Source organism: Sciurus carolinensis, chromosome 4, assembly GCF_902686445.1.
Source record: "Sciurus carolinensis chromosome 4, mSciCar1.2, whole genome shotgun sequence".
Classification (NCBI taxonomy): Eukaryota; Metazoa; Chordata; class Mammalia; order Rodentia; family Sciuridae; genus Sciurus; species Sciurus carolinensis.
This window is the reverse complement of record NC_062216.1, coordinates 87384298-87399616: the sequence shown is the minus strand read 5'-3', so window position 1 is coordinate 87399616 and position 15319 is coordinate 87384298. Positions and strand designations below refer to the sequence as shown.

Below are 15319 nucleotides of genomic sequence, written 5' to 3'. Positions count from 1 at the left end.
TGTGTTCAGGTTTTTGTGATTTTTTTTGTTTGGGTTTTGCTTTGGTATTTTTAAAAATGGGGAAAAGAGCTACTTATGGTAAAATATTAATTCATATATTTCTTCTTAGCACCTTCAGATTTCACAGATAATCCTAATCAAATTTATACTACTTCTTTCCTCCCGCAGATTATTCAATGGACTTTGAAATATTTGAAAATCTCAGGAAAGTGTCTTTCCTTGTGTGTACCCTAGTGCTGAGGAAGTGCCGCCCATGTGTTTGCTGGAGAGGGGACTGATCTGACAATGTGGCTCAGCAGCACGGGTACGGATGGAATGAGGCTTAACCCATCTGCACCAAATTCCCAAACATATTAGTAGGAGACGAGGCAATTGCCTAACACTCTACTTTTTTTATTCATAATCAACAGTGATCCTGTTAAACCAGACAGATGAATGCTCAGCTGCCGCTTCACTGCTAATGACAGAAAGAAATAGAGGACATTCAGCAATTCTATTCTTAATAATTTTTAATGTATAGTTTAATGAGTACTGACATTTTCAGCCCACATATTCAAAACAGTTTGATGGAATTTGCCAGGGGTTGTAATTTTGTTGTCGCATCCTCTTGCTCTTTGGGGAAGGACTTTGCATCTAAACCCCCAGGCGTTGGTTTGGATTCCTGTAGAGTCAAGCATATGTTCAAGGGACTCATCATAGCTCAGTCTCGGATAATTTAGATAATCACATAAAATTAATTTCCCTTCAATGTCAACTGTATTCTCCTGAAATAGGCTTAGAGTATGCATGATACCACAGAATGGAATAGAGCTGGCAATGATGGAGACAGGCTAGGGACCTGAGACTTCAAGTTCCCATCTTTAGGGCAGAAATATTATTGACTTGTTTGTTTTATTCAAGAGTCCTGAAATTTTTTTTTATCTATTATTTTTCTAGTCCACTCAAAAGAGTTGGCAATCTCTATTTATCATGATTATTACATCCATCAAATATATCCCAAAACTCAAGAATCATAAAATCAAGTATTACACAGCACATCGGAAATACCACATAGGTATCCTCCTCTTCTCCACCTGGCAAAGATATTATGCACACACTATTTTTCAGTCCAGAGAGATTCTAGATAAATTATAAGCCTCTTTCATTTCCTCCAATGATGGTTTCAATTTCCCACTGAAATTCCAATTTATTTCCATAAACACAAAACCAACAGGCAATCCTTTGCTCTAACTATCAAGCATACTTAAAGTTAACAAATCGTTTGGGCAAAAGGGTTTCAAAAGGCCTTTGTCAGGTTTTTAACCCTTAAGATTTTTGCCATAAAACAGAGACCCCATGGAAAAGTAAGAGTGGGCTTATTGAAGGGAGTTGGCTGAAGGATTTGGACATACTTCAAAGTGGGAAAGAGGACAAGAGCTCAGAAGTTTGAAATATATGTATGCATATATGCCCCCATATTTGATGTAAGTAGTAGAAGAAAAGGGTGGTAAAGAAAAAAGAATGTTCCTCATCTTTAAGGGGCAGAAACTTATTCTGATCAAAGGTGATCTCAAGATTACTTAGCAAATGATTTGGATAATCTGTGAAGATTCAACCATCAAAGCATCCTCTCAGGTCTAAGCCACCACCACCAACAACAACAACAACTACAGCAATAACAAAATAGCAAAAGAAAAGTTTATCTGCTGTGATGGGAAGAATGATGTTTCCAAAGATATCCACTTCCTCATCTCTGGAATCTGTGACTGTTTTATACAGAAAAAGTGATTTTGCAGGTGCAACTAAATAAAAGATTTTGGAATTGGAAGATAATCCTGGATAATCTGGGTGGGTCCTAAATGTAACCTCTAGTGTCCATAGAAGAAAGAGGTAGTAGAGGGAGGCTTAAGGACTGAAGAGACAGAAGGCAATGTCAAAACTGAAACAATATAGTAGATTAGTAGTTTTGAAGATGAAGGAAGAGTCCAAGAGCCCCAGAATGCAAAGAATGCAGTTCTAGAAGTTCAAAAAGGAAAGAATACTAATTTTCTCCCAGTCTCCTGAGGAAGAAGGCTCTGCAGACACCTTGACTTCAGCCCAGTGGAACTGACTTCATACTTCTGACCTCCAAAACTGGAAGAGAACAAATGTGTGGTTTTCAGCCACTGAGTTTGTAATAATGGTATAAAAGTCATAGGAAATGAACATGCCACCATTAAAATTGAAAAAAATAGTTTTTAATAATCGGAATCATCTTAGAGAAGGAAAATTCAAGAAAACACACTCTAAGTAGATACGGTTGACAAAAGATACCTACCCAAAATATACAAAAAGTTCTTATGAAATAATAAGACAAACCACATAAGAATAAAAAGGGAAAAAAATACAAAGTAATTCATTAATGTCTCCTGGACATACAAAAACAGAATGAACCTCATCATCAATCATGGACAAGAAAGTTAAAATCATAGTAAATTTCATTTCACACTCACCACATTTGTTAGTATGTAGAACAACTAGAATTTGCACATTCTCCTGGGGACGGGGTATATTGTTGTAACCACTTTGGGTGTGATTTGATTTTATCCTAGAAAGCTTAACATGGACATACCTTATAACCCAACCATCTCACTCCCCAGTATGCTAAATGGTGGGGAATACTTATATACGTTCAGCAGAAGTCACATCCAATTGTACTCATGTTTTTACACAGTAAATTCCAAAATATATTGGAAAAACCCAAAGGTCCATCAATACTAAAATGGAAAAATGTTATGGTACCATTTATATGATGATTAATATTCAACAGAATAATGAATGATCTATAGTTATATACATCAACAGGATTGAATTTCAAAAAATTACTGAATGAAAAAAAGTCATGGAAGAACAAACCCAGTGTGATTCAAATATTTTACTGTTCAAAAACAGAAAAACTAGCTTTTTGGGTGCCATCTGCTCACACACTGATGCCCGTTCCTCCTGCTGCTGCCCTGAGTCATCGTCTGCACACCTCTACCTACCTGGCTCCTGGTACTGGCTGTTGATTTTAAAGCTCTTACATGGCAGACACAAAGACCAGTCTTGGAGGACAATAAAGCAGAATAAACTGTTGAAGAGACAGAAATCAAGGAGCATCTGCTCAATGTACAGATGATGCAAAAACCCTCTGATTCTTGCAGCCCTTCCACACATGATGGTCTTGTAGAAACACCAAAGGGATACAAGAACCTTGCCTACAGAAGTTAAGAGATGAATGAATGCTCTCCAAAAACCTCAAGTTCAAAGTACACAAAGAGAAACCAAATTCTGAGGAACTTCTATGATGTCAAAAGGACCTAAGCAGCTTTCTCTCAGCCTCTATTTGAAAGTGATTTGAGATCACGAATGCAATTTATGAATCCACAGAAGAAAAATATGAATGGAAACCAGGGAAGCAAGAAATGTCAGAGGAACTGAAAGAAGAGGTCATGATTAAAGATAAGAAAAAGGATGAAGAAAAAGAAGAACACAAAGAAATTTCTCAATTTTGACTGTTTTATAGAATGATAAATTGCACAATGATACAGTTCAGGAAAATAACAAACCTATTTGAAGCACTTAAAGATATTAAAGTGAAATTTTCAGGTGTTGCTATGAATTATGTCTTAGAATTTCATGTTGAACCCGATGAGTATTTCACAAATGAAATGTTGACAAAGATATGTAACATAAGGTCAAAACCAGGTGATTAGAATCCCTTTTCTTCTAATGGACCAGAAATTATGAGTTGTATAGGATGCTAGAAAGACTGGAAAACAGGAAACAAAGTCACTTTGGAAATCATTAAGCAGAAGCAAAAACAAGGGACATGGGATACTTTGTACCACAATGACTAAAATGTGTCTCCAGTGACCTTTTCTTCTTTTTTTTTTTTTTTTTAACTCCTCCTGAAATTCCTACAGATGAAGATCCAGATGCTGCTGCTGAAGCTATCCTTGCTACAGACATTAAAATGGACCACGTTGGGGCTGGGGATATAGCTCAGTTGGTAGAGTGCTCGCCTTGCAAGCACAAGGCCCTGAGTTCAATCCCCAGCACCACAAAAAAAAAAAAAAAAAATGGACCACTTTGTGTATGGGCACAAAATCCAAAGATCACTGTTACACTTTGCTGGAGAATCTACTGATGACGATGGTGATAACTGTAATGAAGGTGATCACAAAGGAGAAGATGAGGAGGAGGAAAATGATCTAGGCTATGACTCAAAAAAGGACCAAAACCCAGCACAGCGCAAGCAGAGGTGAAGCAGGACACTCTATCCTCTTCTTGGCAAAAGACAAATTTAGCCACATGACAAGCTATTTCAACCATACTACTGTTTACTCTGGGCTTAACTGGATAGTAGTACTTCTTCATTAACTACCTCAGAGATGTTAAGGTATATTGATGTAAATCTCATAAAATGTTTCTCAATATTAGTAAAATCTTTGGGGCCTATTTGGACCATAAGTGTGATTGTCAGCATGTTATTCACATCAGACTTTGTAATTGAACTGGAAAGCAAAGGTTAAGGACTGCTGCTTTAGATCTGGGCTAGAGATAACACTTCAGATCTTTGTGCAGCTCCTATTTTAGTAGACATGGATGGATGATGTACTTCCAAAGACCTAAAAATTTATTTAGATATTTTAGATAACCATATTATAGTAAATGCTATAGATTTAGAAAGGACAAAAGTAGAAATAAGAGCTAGGCAAGTGGCACAGGCCTGTAATCCCTGTGCCTGGAGAGGCTAAGACAGGAGAACCACAGGTTCGAAGCCAGCCTCAGCAATTTAGCAAGACTGTAAAAAAGACTTAAAAAGAAAAGAAAAGGTTGGGGATGCAACTCCATGGTTAAGTGCTCTTAGGTTCAATCCCTGGTTTAAAAAAGAAAAAAAAAAAGGTAGATATAAGACCATTTTGGGGAGGAAAAATGTCATTCAGTTTGAGACAGTAGAGTCACATTTAAAATATCTCAGGTCAATTACTATTAATTGTTTGGGATTTACCTTTTTGACTAGGAGAGTATACTAATTGGATTATAATCTGAGGATGGTCTAGAATTCTAGTTCTTAAAATTTCATTGAGTTCATTTTTAGAAGTAATGATACAACTTCCTTGTTAAAAATTTAGTATCAAGGGGCTGGGCCTCAGTGGTAGAGCGCTTACCTTGCACCTGTGAGGCACTAGGTTCAACCCTCAGCACCATGTAAAACATAAATACATCAAATAAAGGTACTGTGTCCGACCTACAACTAAATAAAATATTTTTTTAAAAATTAGTATCAAGTAATACTGAAAAAGGTTCCAATGAACACTTCTTGAAATGGAAATAAATTTTGTTATGTATGTAGTACTATCAATTCCTCTCCTGAAATTTTAATTGGGAATCCTTAACCAATTGAAATAGTTTTTCCCTCTTTTTTATAACAATTCTGCCTTATTAAATATCTTTGGTTTTTCTTTGTAACCATGGGTCTTCTATACACAGCCTTTTTCTGAACTCTAAACTTTTCTCTTTAAAGACAGAATCCCATGTTTAATGAACTTAAAAAAAATAGCAAAATCATTATTTCCTTTTCAATCCTTTAGGAAATAGCTGTTGTCCAAGGGAAGAGGTAGATAGTGTTTCGTCCCGTTATATAATGGCGATGTGGCTTGCAGAGGAATTGTTTTCCTTATAAAATTGAAGTTCCAGTGGATGTTGGTGTTCAACTATACCATTTCTCCAGTTCTAGAAGGGTTCTATTCCATTCCAGAAATGTGAAATATGTAATTTGAAGTCCTTAATAAACCTTGCATTTAATTTGACTTAAAAAGTAGAAAAAAATGGAACATTAGATTTTAAGGACTTCATGCTGTGGAGAAAGGAAAACATTTTCTCAAAACATAGCAGAACATGATGGCACATGCATATAACTCAAGCAACACAGGAGGCTGAGGTAGGAGAACTGCAAGTTTGAGGCCAGCCTTAGCAACTTAGCAAGACACTGTCTCAAAATAGTAAATACAAAGAGCTGGGTTGTAGCTCAAAGGAAAGCACCCCTGGGTTCAATCTCTAGTACTGAAAAAACAAACAAATAAATACAATAAAAAAACTTTAAAATAAAATGTGAATCTGAAAACATGCACTCTTTAATGTCTTTAGATCTTAAGCTGTTTATGGTTCCCAAATATTTGACCCGTTGGTGCACGCCAAATTTAAAAATTCCCCAATATAAGATTAAAAACTACACATTCCAACATTTAAAAAACATTTCAGAGGAAACCCTGATAAGATTTATAATTTAAACTGTTCTTTATTTTTTTTCTCAGCATACAGAGAATCACTAGCTACTGTTTTTCCAAGAAATAGTTTTCAAGATGAGTTGCAGCTGTGCTAATGTGGTCATTTAGATTAATGAAACCCCAGGGATGACTAGATTCAGAGAGATTTAACAACCAAAAAGTGTGGGATTTTATAACTCAACAATTGTACCTTTCAGGGGGAGGGGGAAAGGTATCTGTCTTCAACTTTCCGGAATTTCTTTCTAATGGGGGTCTGCAGTTGGGTGAAAGGAAGAGCTGAAGTTACAGGAATGTACAAGAGCTAACTCCATAAAACCAACTCTAAGGATGCCAACTATCAGCTGATAGAGATTTTCCACTAAAAAGCCTGAAAGGAGCAAGACAAAAATGCATGGAGCTTGTTAAAGACACTATAAATTGATTTATGGAACAACTGGGAATACCAACTTGGTTGTCTTTTTCTCATCCAGCCTCCCAGGAAATATGTTAAAAATGCAGATTCCCGATTCTCTACTCTGATCTCCTGCATTAGAACCAATGGAGGTGTCACTAGAGAAAGAGACCATGTCCATATACATTCAAATTTAAGACTATAGACCTGTGACAGGGTTGGACCTGTCTGTTTCAGTGTTAAATTCAGGGCCAATATACACCAATATGAACATAAGGCTCTGATCTGCATCCTTTCTAATCATCCATGTCTGTGTCATGCATGATAAAAATAAAAAATAAAAAATAAAAAAATTCTGTTATTTTCACCATTATATCCAGAGTACCAAACTGCTCAGGGGTAGAGCTCTTGCCTAGAATGTGCAAGCCCCAAGTTCAATCTCTAGTACTGCAAAAATAAACAAAACAAACAAGAATACCAAATACAGTAGCCAGTATTCAATAAATACTTGTTGAAGAAAACCAGAAAAATAACATCGAGTGGATATTATTATATATCAAATATTATTTTGACATAAAATCTAACATTCAAGCACTTCTTTGAAATATGGAATTTAAAATAAATATCAATTTGTCCAGAATCCAAAAACCTAGAAAATCTGCATTTAAAAAAAATTCAGTCCTTATTCTGAAATTGGAATTACTGAAAAACTTGAGGAAATAGAAAAAAAGATTGTTTTAAAACAGTACAATTGCTGTTCAGCAAAAAATAGTACTGTTCATCTAAACTGTGGAAAGTAAAATCAGAAAAGGGAGAATGTGGTTAGGGTCACCTTCTCTAGACACTTGGAATTACAGAGCAGAAGCACAGAGGAAAAGTATTGCTTTAGAGTTCTCTGCATATTAAAACTCAGCTGAAGAACTCTTTTAAAAAACCACTAGTGCCTCTGGCTTTTCCTAATTTTAACTCATTTGGGATGGAACCTTGCATAAGTCATATTTTAAAGTGCCAAAGGAGATTTTTATGTGCAGATAGAATTGAAACCTATGGTAGACAAATTAAAAAAAACTATACTGTTCCTCACCCTAAATGTATACTACAAAATCCTATAGATTTGTAATAGTTCATATGCCAGACTATTCTCTAGACCTATTAAATCAATCTCCAGTATAAAACCTGGAGATGTGTATGTATTGGTCAGCTCAAGCTGCAATAACAAAATAACACAGACTGGGTAACTTAAAAAATAGTCATTTTTTGTTTCACAGTTATAGAAACCGAAGTCCAAGATCAAGGTGCCAACACAGCCAGTTTCTGCTTGGGGCTCTCTCCTTGAATTACAGACAGCAGCTTCTCATGTGTCTTCACATGGTAGAGAAACAGAGCAAACTCAAACTCTGATTCTCATAAAAGCGCTAATCCCAGCATGACTGTTACACCCTCATTATATATCTAAAACTAATTACTTCCCAATGATCCCTCTGCCAATACAATCACAGCTACCATAGCCACTACTACCAAATGGGACATGTTGCGGGGACAGGGGTACGGTGCTCAGCTGCTGCACTGTAGCCCCACCTCCCCACAGTGCTAGAGATCAAACCCAAGGCCTTGCTCATGCTAGGCAGGCACTCTGTTAGTAATCACACCCCCAGTCCAGCACTGTATCTTAAAAGTCTCAGAATAATCTTGGTGCCCAGTGAAGCCTCATACTTAAGATTCAAAAATCAGAAATTGGGCTGGGGATATATCTCAGTTGGTAGAGTGCTTGCCTCACATGCACAAGACTCTGGGTTCAATGCCCAGCACCAAAAAAAAAAAAAAAAAAAAAAAAACCCACATTAAATTATTCCTTTTAGGGAGGAGATAAAACTCATCCCCCCCCCGCTTTCACATTCACATCCTTAATATGTCCCCACTCATGTCTAAAATATTTCAAGTGAAAAAACATGTCATAATAACATACTTTCCTGATCTAATACTTTATTATAAAAGGCAGTCAAGATTAGCTTTTTAAGAATTTAAGTTCTGCAATCAGATGGTTCTAGGATCAAACCTTTAAGAACAGGAGTTAAATGTGAGACCAAGGAAGGTCCTTGGGACACCAATCCCTAAATAGGTGCCTAGGTCAGTCATCACAAATTCTTACTTTGCTTTTTTGCCACTGAGCTCAGATATAGCCTCAGAGTCCTTCTTAACACCATATTCCAGTTCAAGTAGGATCGACTCTTAAGATGAAACCTATTTTCCATCCCTACTTTTACAATTCCATTTTTATAAATAAGAGTTCATCAACAAAATTATTTCTTTCCTAAGCCAAAATTTGGGCATTTAAAAACTCTAAAAATTAAGTAAATAACAGATGATCCTGAACAATTACTGCTAATCAAGTCACAAGAAAACAACCTTGAGTTTTGTTAACACATGTTAACAAAAATGGGGGGGGGGGGGCAGATAAACATAAGGTGTCATTTCCAAGAAGAGGTAGAGATGGAAGCAAATTCAAAAAACAAGGAGATAGAATTTTCCAAAGTCATTATTGGCACAGAATGTTACTGGAGTCTCCTGAAAGCACATAGATAGTGTCCTAACTATTCTCTTCTGCCTGCCTTAATTCTGCACACTGACCTTTAACTTCGATCTGAAGTTACCATTGCGACACTGCAAGCTGTGTTAAATAATTTACTCTCTAGTTTTGCTTTCCATGTAAGTAGCATTTCCCTAATCACCCGATGTATTTTCTTTTAGATATCATCAAAGACTATATAATGTCCCCAATATATTATACTTTTCTAGACATCATTTGGTATATAATGTGTTCTCAATTAGGCATGTAAAAGCATCTGTGGTTATTGGAATGGAATTTGAGGTGTCTATAAACCAAAATATTTCCTAAATAGTTATTATCAACAGAGCAGAATCTGAATGAATTTCTCAAACTCAGAAAGAGTAGGTCAGTTTCTGTGCTGAATATGTAGCCTGCAGATATGTGTGTGAGGAAAGGAACTCTGAAGGCAACATGAGCACTGATTAAGGGCTGAGAGGCTCTGTGAATGTCCTCCCAATTCTTTACATAATCACAAGTAAAGAAAATTTACTAGGATTCTGATACCACATCAGGCAATTCATCTTTATCATTTCATTTCATCTTTGCAATTAATCTTGCAGGTCCTACATTATTGGGGTGATTTTACAAATGACAACATGAGATCCCCTGAGATTAAATACCTTGCTCAAGACCACAGGTTACTACAGACTTTAATCATCCGTCATTCTAATTTCCAGACAAAAGCCTAATGATAATAAGCAACAGATACAAATGTAAAATGTGCAATATGCAAAATATTATTAAAATGAAAGAAAGATTCTGAGACATCCAAAGCATAAAGGGAATATTCAGAAATCAATTGCAAATGGAAAAATAAATGCCATAATGAATTTATGAATTCAATCCTTGTAGAACAATGTTGCTATTTTAAAACCTAAACAATGCAATTTACTTGTTTGAGCATAAGAGACAAAAGTCACAAAGCTGGCTACAAAAGACAGAATTGCTATTAATTTAAGTACGTGTTTTACGAAATACGCATTGACCATTATTCCACTGTTTGGCTCAAATATTCAGATTAAATTGAATATCTTAACAATGTGAGGAATAAAAAAATCTTAGTAAAATATGCCAGAAGGCCTATATTCAATACATTTAAGAGTATCATACACTTAGGGAAAAAATTAAAATGAGAAAAGAATAATTTTATATAACCAGAGTAGTAATCTTTTTTTTTTTTTTTTTAAACCATTTAATGGAGACATTTAGGTTATGGGATACTGGAAAGATTATCAGGCAAGACTATAGGAAACCACTTACTTCAAGGGCATAGATATCCTCACCCACTTTAAGTGAGGTTGGTTAGCCGGTCTTTATGTCATTTCAGAATTAAAGAAGAATGGCATTATCACAGTTCTTTTATCTTCTTCCTTAAGGAATTGTTGTCAGACATTTCACATATTTATAATCTATCATTTTAACTAAGCCTATCTGCTAGTCCGCAAATTAGAATTTTTTAAAAGATGAAAACAACCAATAACTCTGACTTTATGTTTAACAGCTGTCTTCTTTTACTCCCAATTAGATAAAAGTTGAGTGTTCTTATTAAAATAACACATAAGTCAAGTAGTTCAACAACCAAGGAAAAACTTTGGAAGGCACACTTAGCAAAGACCGCCCACCCAACAATTAGAAAAACAAAGCCATCTCCAAAAAGTTAATGAAATCTGTGCTTATTTCCACAGCTTTTGCAGTTAACTCAGGTTTCAATGACATATTATTTCCTACCCTCATAACCACAGAATGGGAAGCATATACCTAAGGCCAAAAATTGGTGATGAGAGGAGCCAGGTACCTTTTATAACTGGAGGAGGTGGTGATGGGTAAGGAGAAAGGCAGAAGAATTTAGCCTAAAACTCAGACTTCATCTGGAACCCACAAAACCACATTCAGGTAACCATACTTATTAATGGAGTCAGTCATTTTTATATTCAAATTGAATACATCCAAAACAACTATGCTAACTGAGCTGGAACCCCCAAATAGATAAAATAACCTTTGATATGAGACATTTTAAATAACATCTAGTTCGTATTTTGTTCTTAAATAATTTTTCTTGAAATGTACACCAAAAACAAAAAGCATTCATATTTATACTGTATCACATAATCGCTTAAACACAGCTCAGTGCATGCTGTTAGATGGTCCACCATGGCACCTTCCTACCTCATTCGCTACCTCTGTATCTTACTGAGTCACAGGAGAACGGTTGTTTCCCATCAAGGAAGAATTCTTAATTAGTCAAGCACTTTTTTGTTGTTGGTATGTTTTATAACATTCAGATTTTTTTAAAAAAACACATTTGTTTGGGCTGGGGGTGTAGCTCAGTGGTAGAGCAGGTGATTACCACGTGCAGGCCAGGGGTTCAATCCCCAGAACCCAAAAAATAAAACACGAATAAAATTTAAAAATCATTTGTTCATAGAAAAAAAAAATAGTTCCATTCACAGTTCAAGGCTGACAGTGAGAGGTGTCTGTGCTTCACAAAAGCATCCCGTTTCCTCACTTGACTTCCAAGAGCGAGGCTATCAGGACCAGGAATGGGAATAATTTCCATGTTGCATAAGAGTTCAGCATACTGCACAAAGGATGGGCCCAGAACTCTCAGGGACTGTTTGGATAGATCTCCAGGGATTATGTTTTTCAAGAGTCCAAAGAGAGAAAAATAAATGGGCCAGAGGGTCAGGTTTTAACCTGCTGACTTAGTTCACTGGCTCCTCACACTCAGCAGTGGCCTCTCAGCACCACTTCCGTTTAAACATGGTTCCTTATTGATCCAAAATCACGAAGATGGAACTCTAAGATGAGTAATACTTTTTGGCACAAATTTGTATTATTTATAATGCTTCCCACTTCTGGAACATTCTTTTAAATATAGTCTCTCAAGTTCTAAGAAATAGGAACTGTTTGTCCTATCTGCTTTCCCCATTCCATTCATCCCTAGGACTTCCAATTAGGATATTTTCTATTTTATTCAGGACATGCTACACATTTTAAGAATTTTAAATAAAAGTACCTAAGATGGCCATCAGGTGTGATGGTGCACACCTGTAATCCCAGTGGCTAGGGAAACTGAGACAGGAGGATCTCGATTTCAGCAAAAGTGAGGCACTAACCAAGTGAGAACCTGTCTCTAAATAAAATACAAAATAGGGCAGGGGGGCTGGGGATATAGATCAGTGAGTAGAGTGCTTGCCTTGCATGCACAAGGCCCTGGGTTCAATCTCCAGCACCAAAAAAAAAAAAAATTGGGACTGGGGATGTGGGATGTGGTACAATGGTTGAGTAGCCCCAAGTTCAGTCCCGGTACACACACACACACACACACACACACACACAAATGGTACCTAATACCTTTAACATTCTAGAACACATAGCACTTTGCTTTAGGACTTGCTATAAAGTTGGTACAATATCAGAGTTGTGAGCATGGGTAATCTAACAACTGCATATGAACTAATAGGGCTATTCTCTTCTTGGAATATATATGCTGCAGAAATGAAAAAAAAAATGATGTACTAATACAGGAAAGAAATTCCATAGAACAACTTCCTGTTTCATTAACTTTTATCCTCAGAAAGGAAAGTATGATGAACTGAAAACATACCCAGAATTGTTAACAAGTTATATGGAGCTTCATGTTTCTAAAAATAATAATAAATAGGAGACTATGAAACTAAAACACAGAAGTAAACAATTATACACAATGGCTAAGCTTCTAATTTCATCTTCAGAATACTTTTATATTCTCATAAGTTATTTAGTGCTTCTTAATTTATAATACTGAAATTTGCTTAGTGATATTTTATAGGTTTATAAGGGAGTGTTTCTCCTAAAATACTTCATTTTCTCTTTGTAAGATACAATTTAATGGTAACTAGTTGGTATGCCCCAAAAGCTTTGCATAAACCATTTCAAAGAACAAAACTTATTCTACCATGTGAAACTAATGTCAGTATCCTTGTGTCTCGTTTCATCAGAAGTTTTCTCGGTCATTCACAGTCTTGTAGTCTTCAAGGAAAAAGAAAACTTACGTCACACATTATCCTGGTCATTAAAAAAAAAGATATACATGCTTTGAAAGTAATTCTGATTCAGCCTGATTCATTCTGATTCAGTAAAACATCTTCACAACTATCCATAATAAAATCTTACATAAATACATAAAATATACCTAATGGTTCTTGACAATGACACTATGATCATAATAAAGTGCCCAAGAGAGATTTGTGATTAAAAGTAGTTCATTAACAGACAAAATGATATACTCAATATCATAGGTATAACTTTAAAAGCAAGAAAAAAAAGCTGGAAAAGTTACTCAGGTATTGGTTTAATAATTGGTGTGGTGGACCTTGTTAGGTGAACATGTGGTTTTCTGAAGGATATAACCTGCATACTGAAGGAGTACACTATAACTTATGGATCTCCTGAAATACATTTTAAAATATCTCATACCTATTCACTGAATTATTATGCAATCATATTGTGTATTTTTCAATATTGTTATCATAAAGTCAATAAATCTCCCATCATTTCAACAGAAGATGGAGAACACTTCCTAGGAAAAAAGTCACTCCAAGAGCAAAGCCATCTAGTGGCAAGTGCAGAATGACAATTATGACATCAAATTAACAGTTTAGTATCATGAGCAAATATACCATTAGCAACATAAACTAGGAAGGAAATTTTTTTTTTAATTCTTCAGGGGCAAAACAAATCAGGTGAAAAATCAAATTATAAAAATACACATACTACTATAGTACAATCTTTATTTGGTAGAATCCAAAAAAGACAACTACTCCACACATATATGATACAGAAAGAGAGTCACACACACATAAAATGAAGGAACTAGAAGATCAACAGCAATGTCAGCCATAATATGAACAGAGTCCCAGCCTCAGTAGTGGGGTTAAGCAAGATGCTCTGTTCTCTCCACGAAGCTTTTCTGCCTTTTCTTTGAAGAATACATACTGCTCTTCTAATTAGAAAATGAACATTTTTAAATACTCTGGGAGAATACTAAAACAAATATGAGAAACAAAAACAAGCAGAAAGTCAGTCATCTCTCAAAATATACACTGTTTTGCACTTAAAAATGTATATCCTTGTAGATCAAGAGAAATTGTTTGCTGAGTTATAAATGAAACACTACCTCTTGATACATGTATCATAGGCTTAGATGATTCCTCATCTAGGAATAAATTGCAGTCTGCTCAGACATAAGGGAGAGCATTAAGATTTGAGTGAGCATCAAATAACAAGTATAGCGTTATTTATGTGGAGTCTGAAATTTAAAATACAGGTTACTTAAAAACATACTCCTGCAAATAATATACTGAGGTAGGAAAGTAAAAAGTAATTATTGTCATTTACAGATGAAGAAATGGAGCTACATATTTACATTTGGCTCTGCCACTGCTAAGCTACAAGTCTTCTGACCCATAGTCTGTTGCCCTGCATATATCAGATCAGTTTGGATGCCTGAAACTTAAGTTATATGTAGACTATTTTCACATTTATTCTCAAAGAGCCTGATTGGAAACAACAACTATTCTTGTTGCTATTTTTAGGCAGATGTAGAAAATTTGCTATAGATAAGAATATTTATCTTGAGCATAAGCAGAGTACAGATTTGATTCTCCTAATGTATGCTAGTACTTTACAAGGGCTTTTTAACTAGTGAATATCAAACTGCTTCAAGAAAGCTTAAAGAAAATTGAGAACAAAAGGAAAACTTTGGATATTAACAATAATATTTTCAATGTTAAAAATGGTATTCCTTTTAAGTTAGGACTTTCTACTGTTAGAAATTTAGGTTTATTTTCAATGTTTGATAGCAATATAGCAATTGTATTTCTTACATGATGTGCAAATACATAACAAATACAAACACATAACATAAGAAATACAATTGCTAGATAGCTATCAAGCATTGAAAATATACCACAATTTCCAATAGTAGAAAAACAAAGAAAATATCATTTAAAAGTCCAAACAAATAAAACTAAAATTAAAAGTGAATAA

The 15319-nt window shown here is 35.3% G+C and overlaps 1 protein-coding gene and 1 pseudogene across 1 annotated transcript in view; one reads left to right on the top strand and one right to left on the bottom strand.

The window, feature by feature from the left end:
* Positions 1-15319, bottom strand: part of Pde3a (phosphodiesterase 3A) — a 309213-nt gene that overhangs the window by 198872 nt on the left and 95022 nt on the right. The window lies entirely within an intron of this gene.
* LOC124982155 (nucleosome assembly protein 1-like 1) lies at positions 3133-3857 on the top strand (annotated as a pseudogene).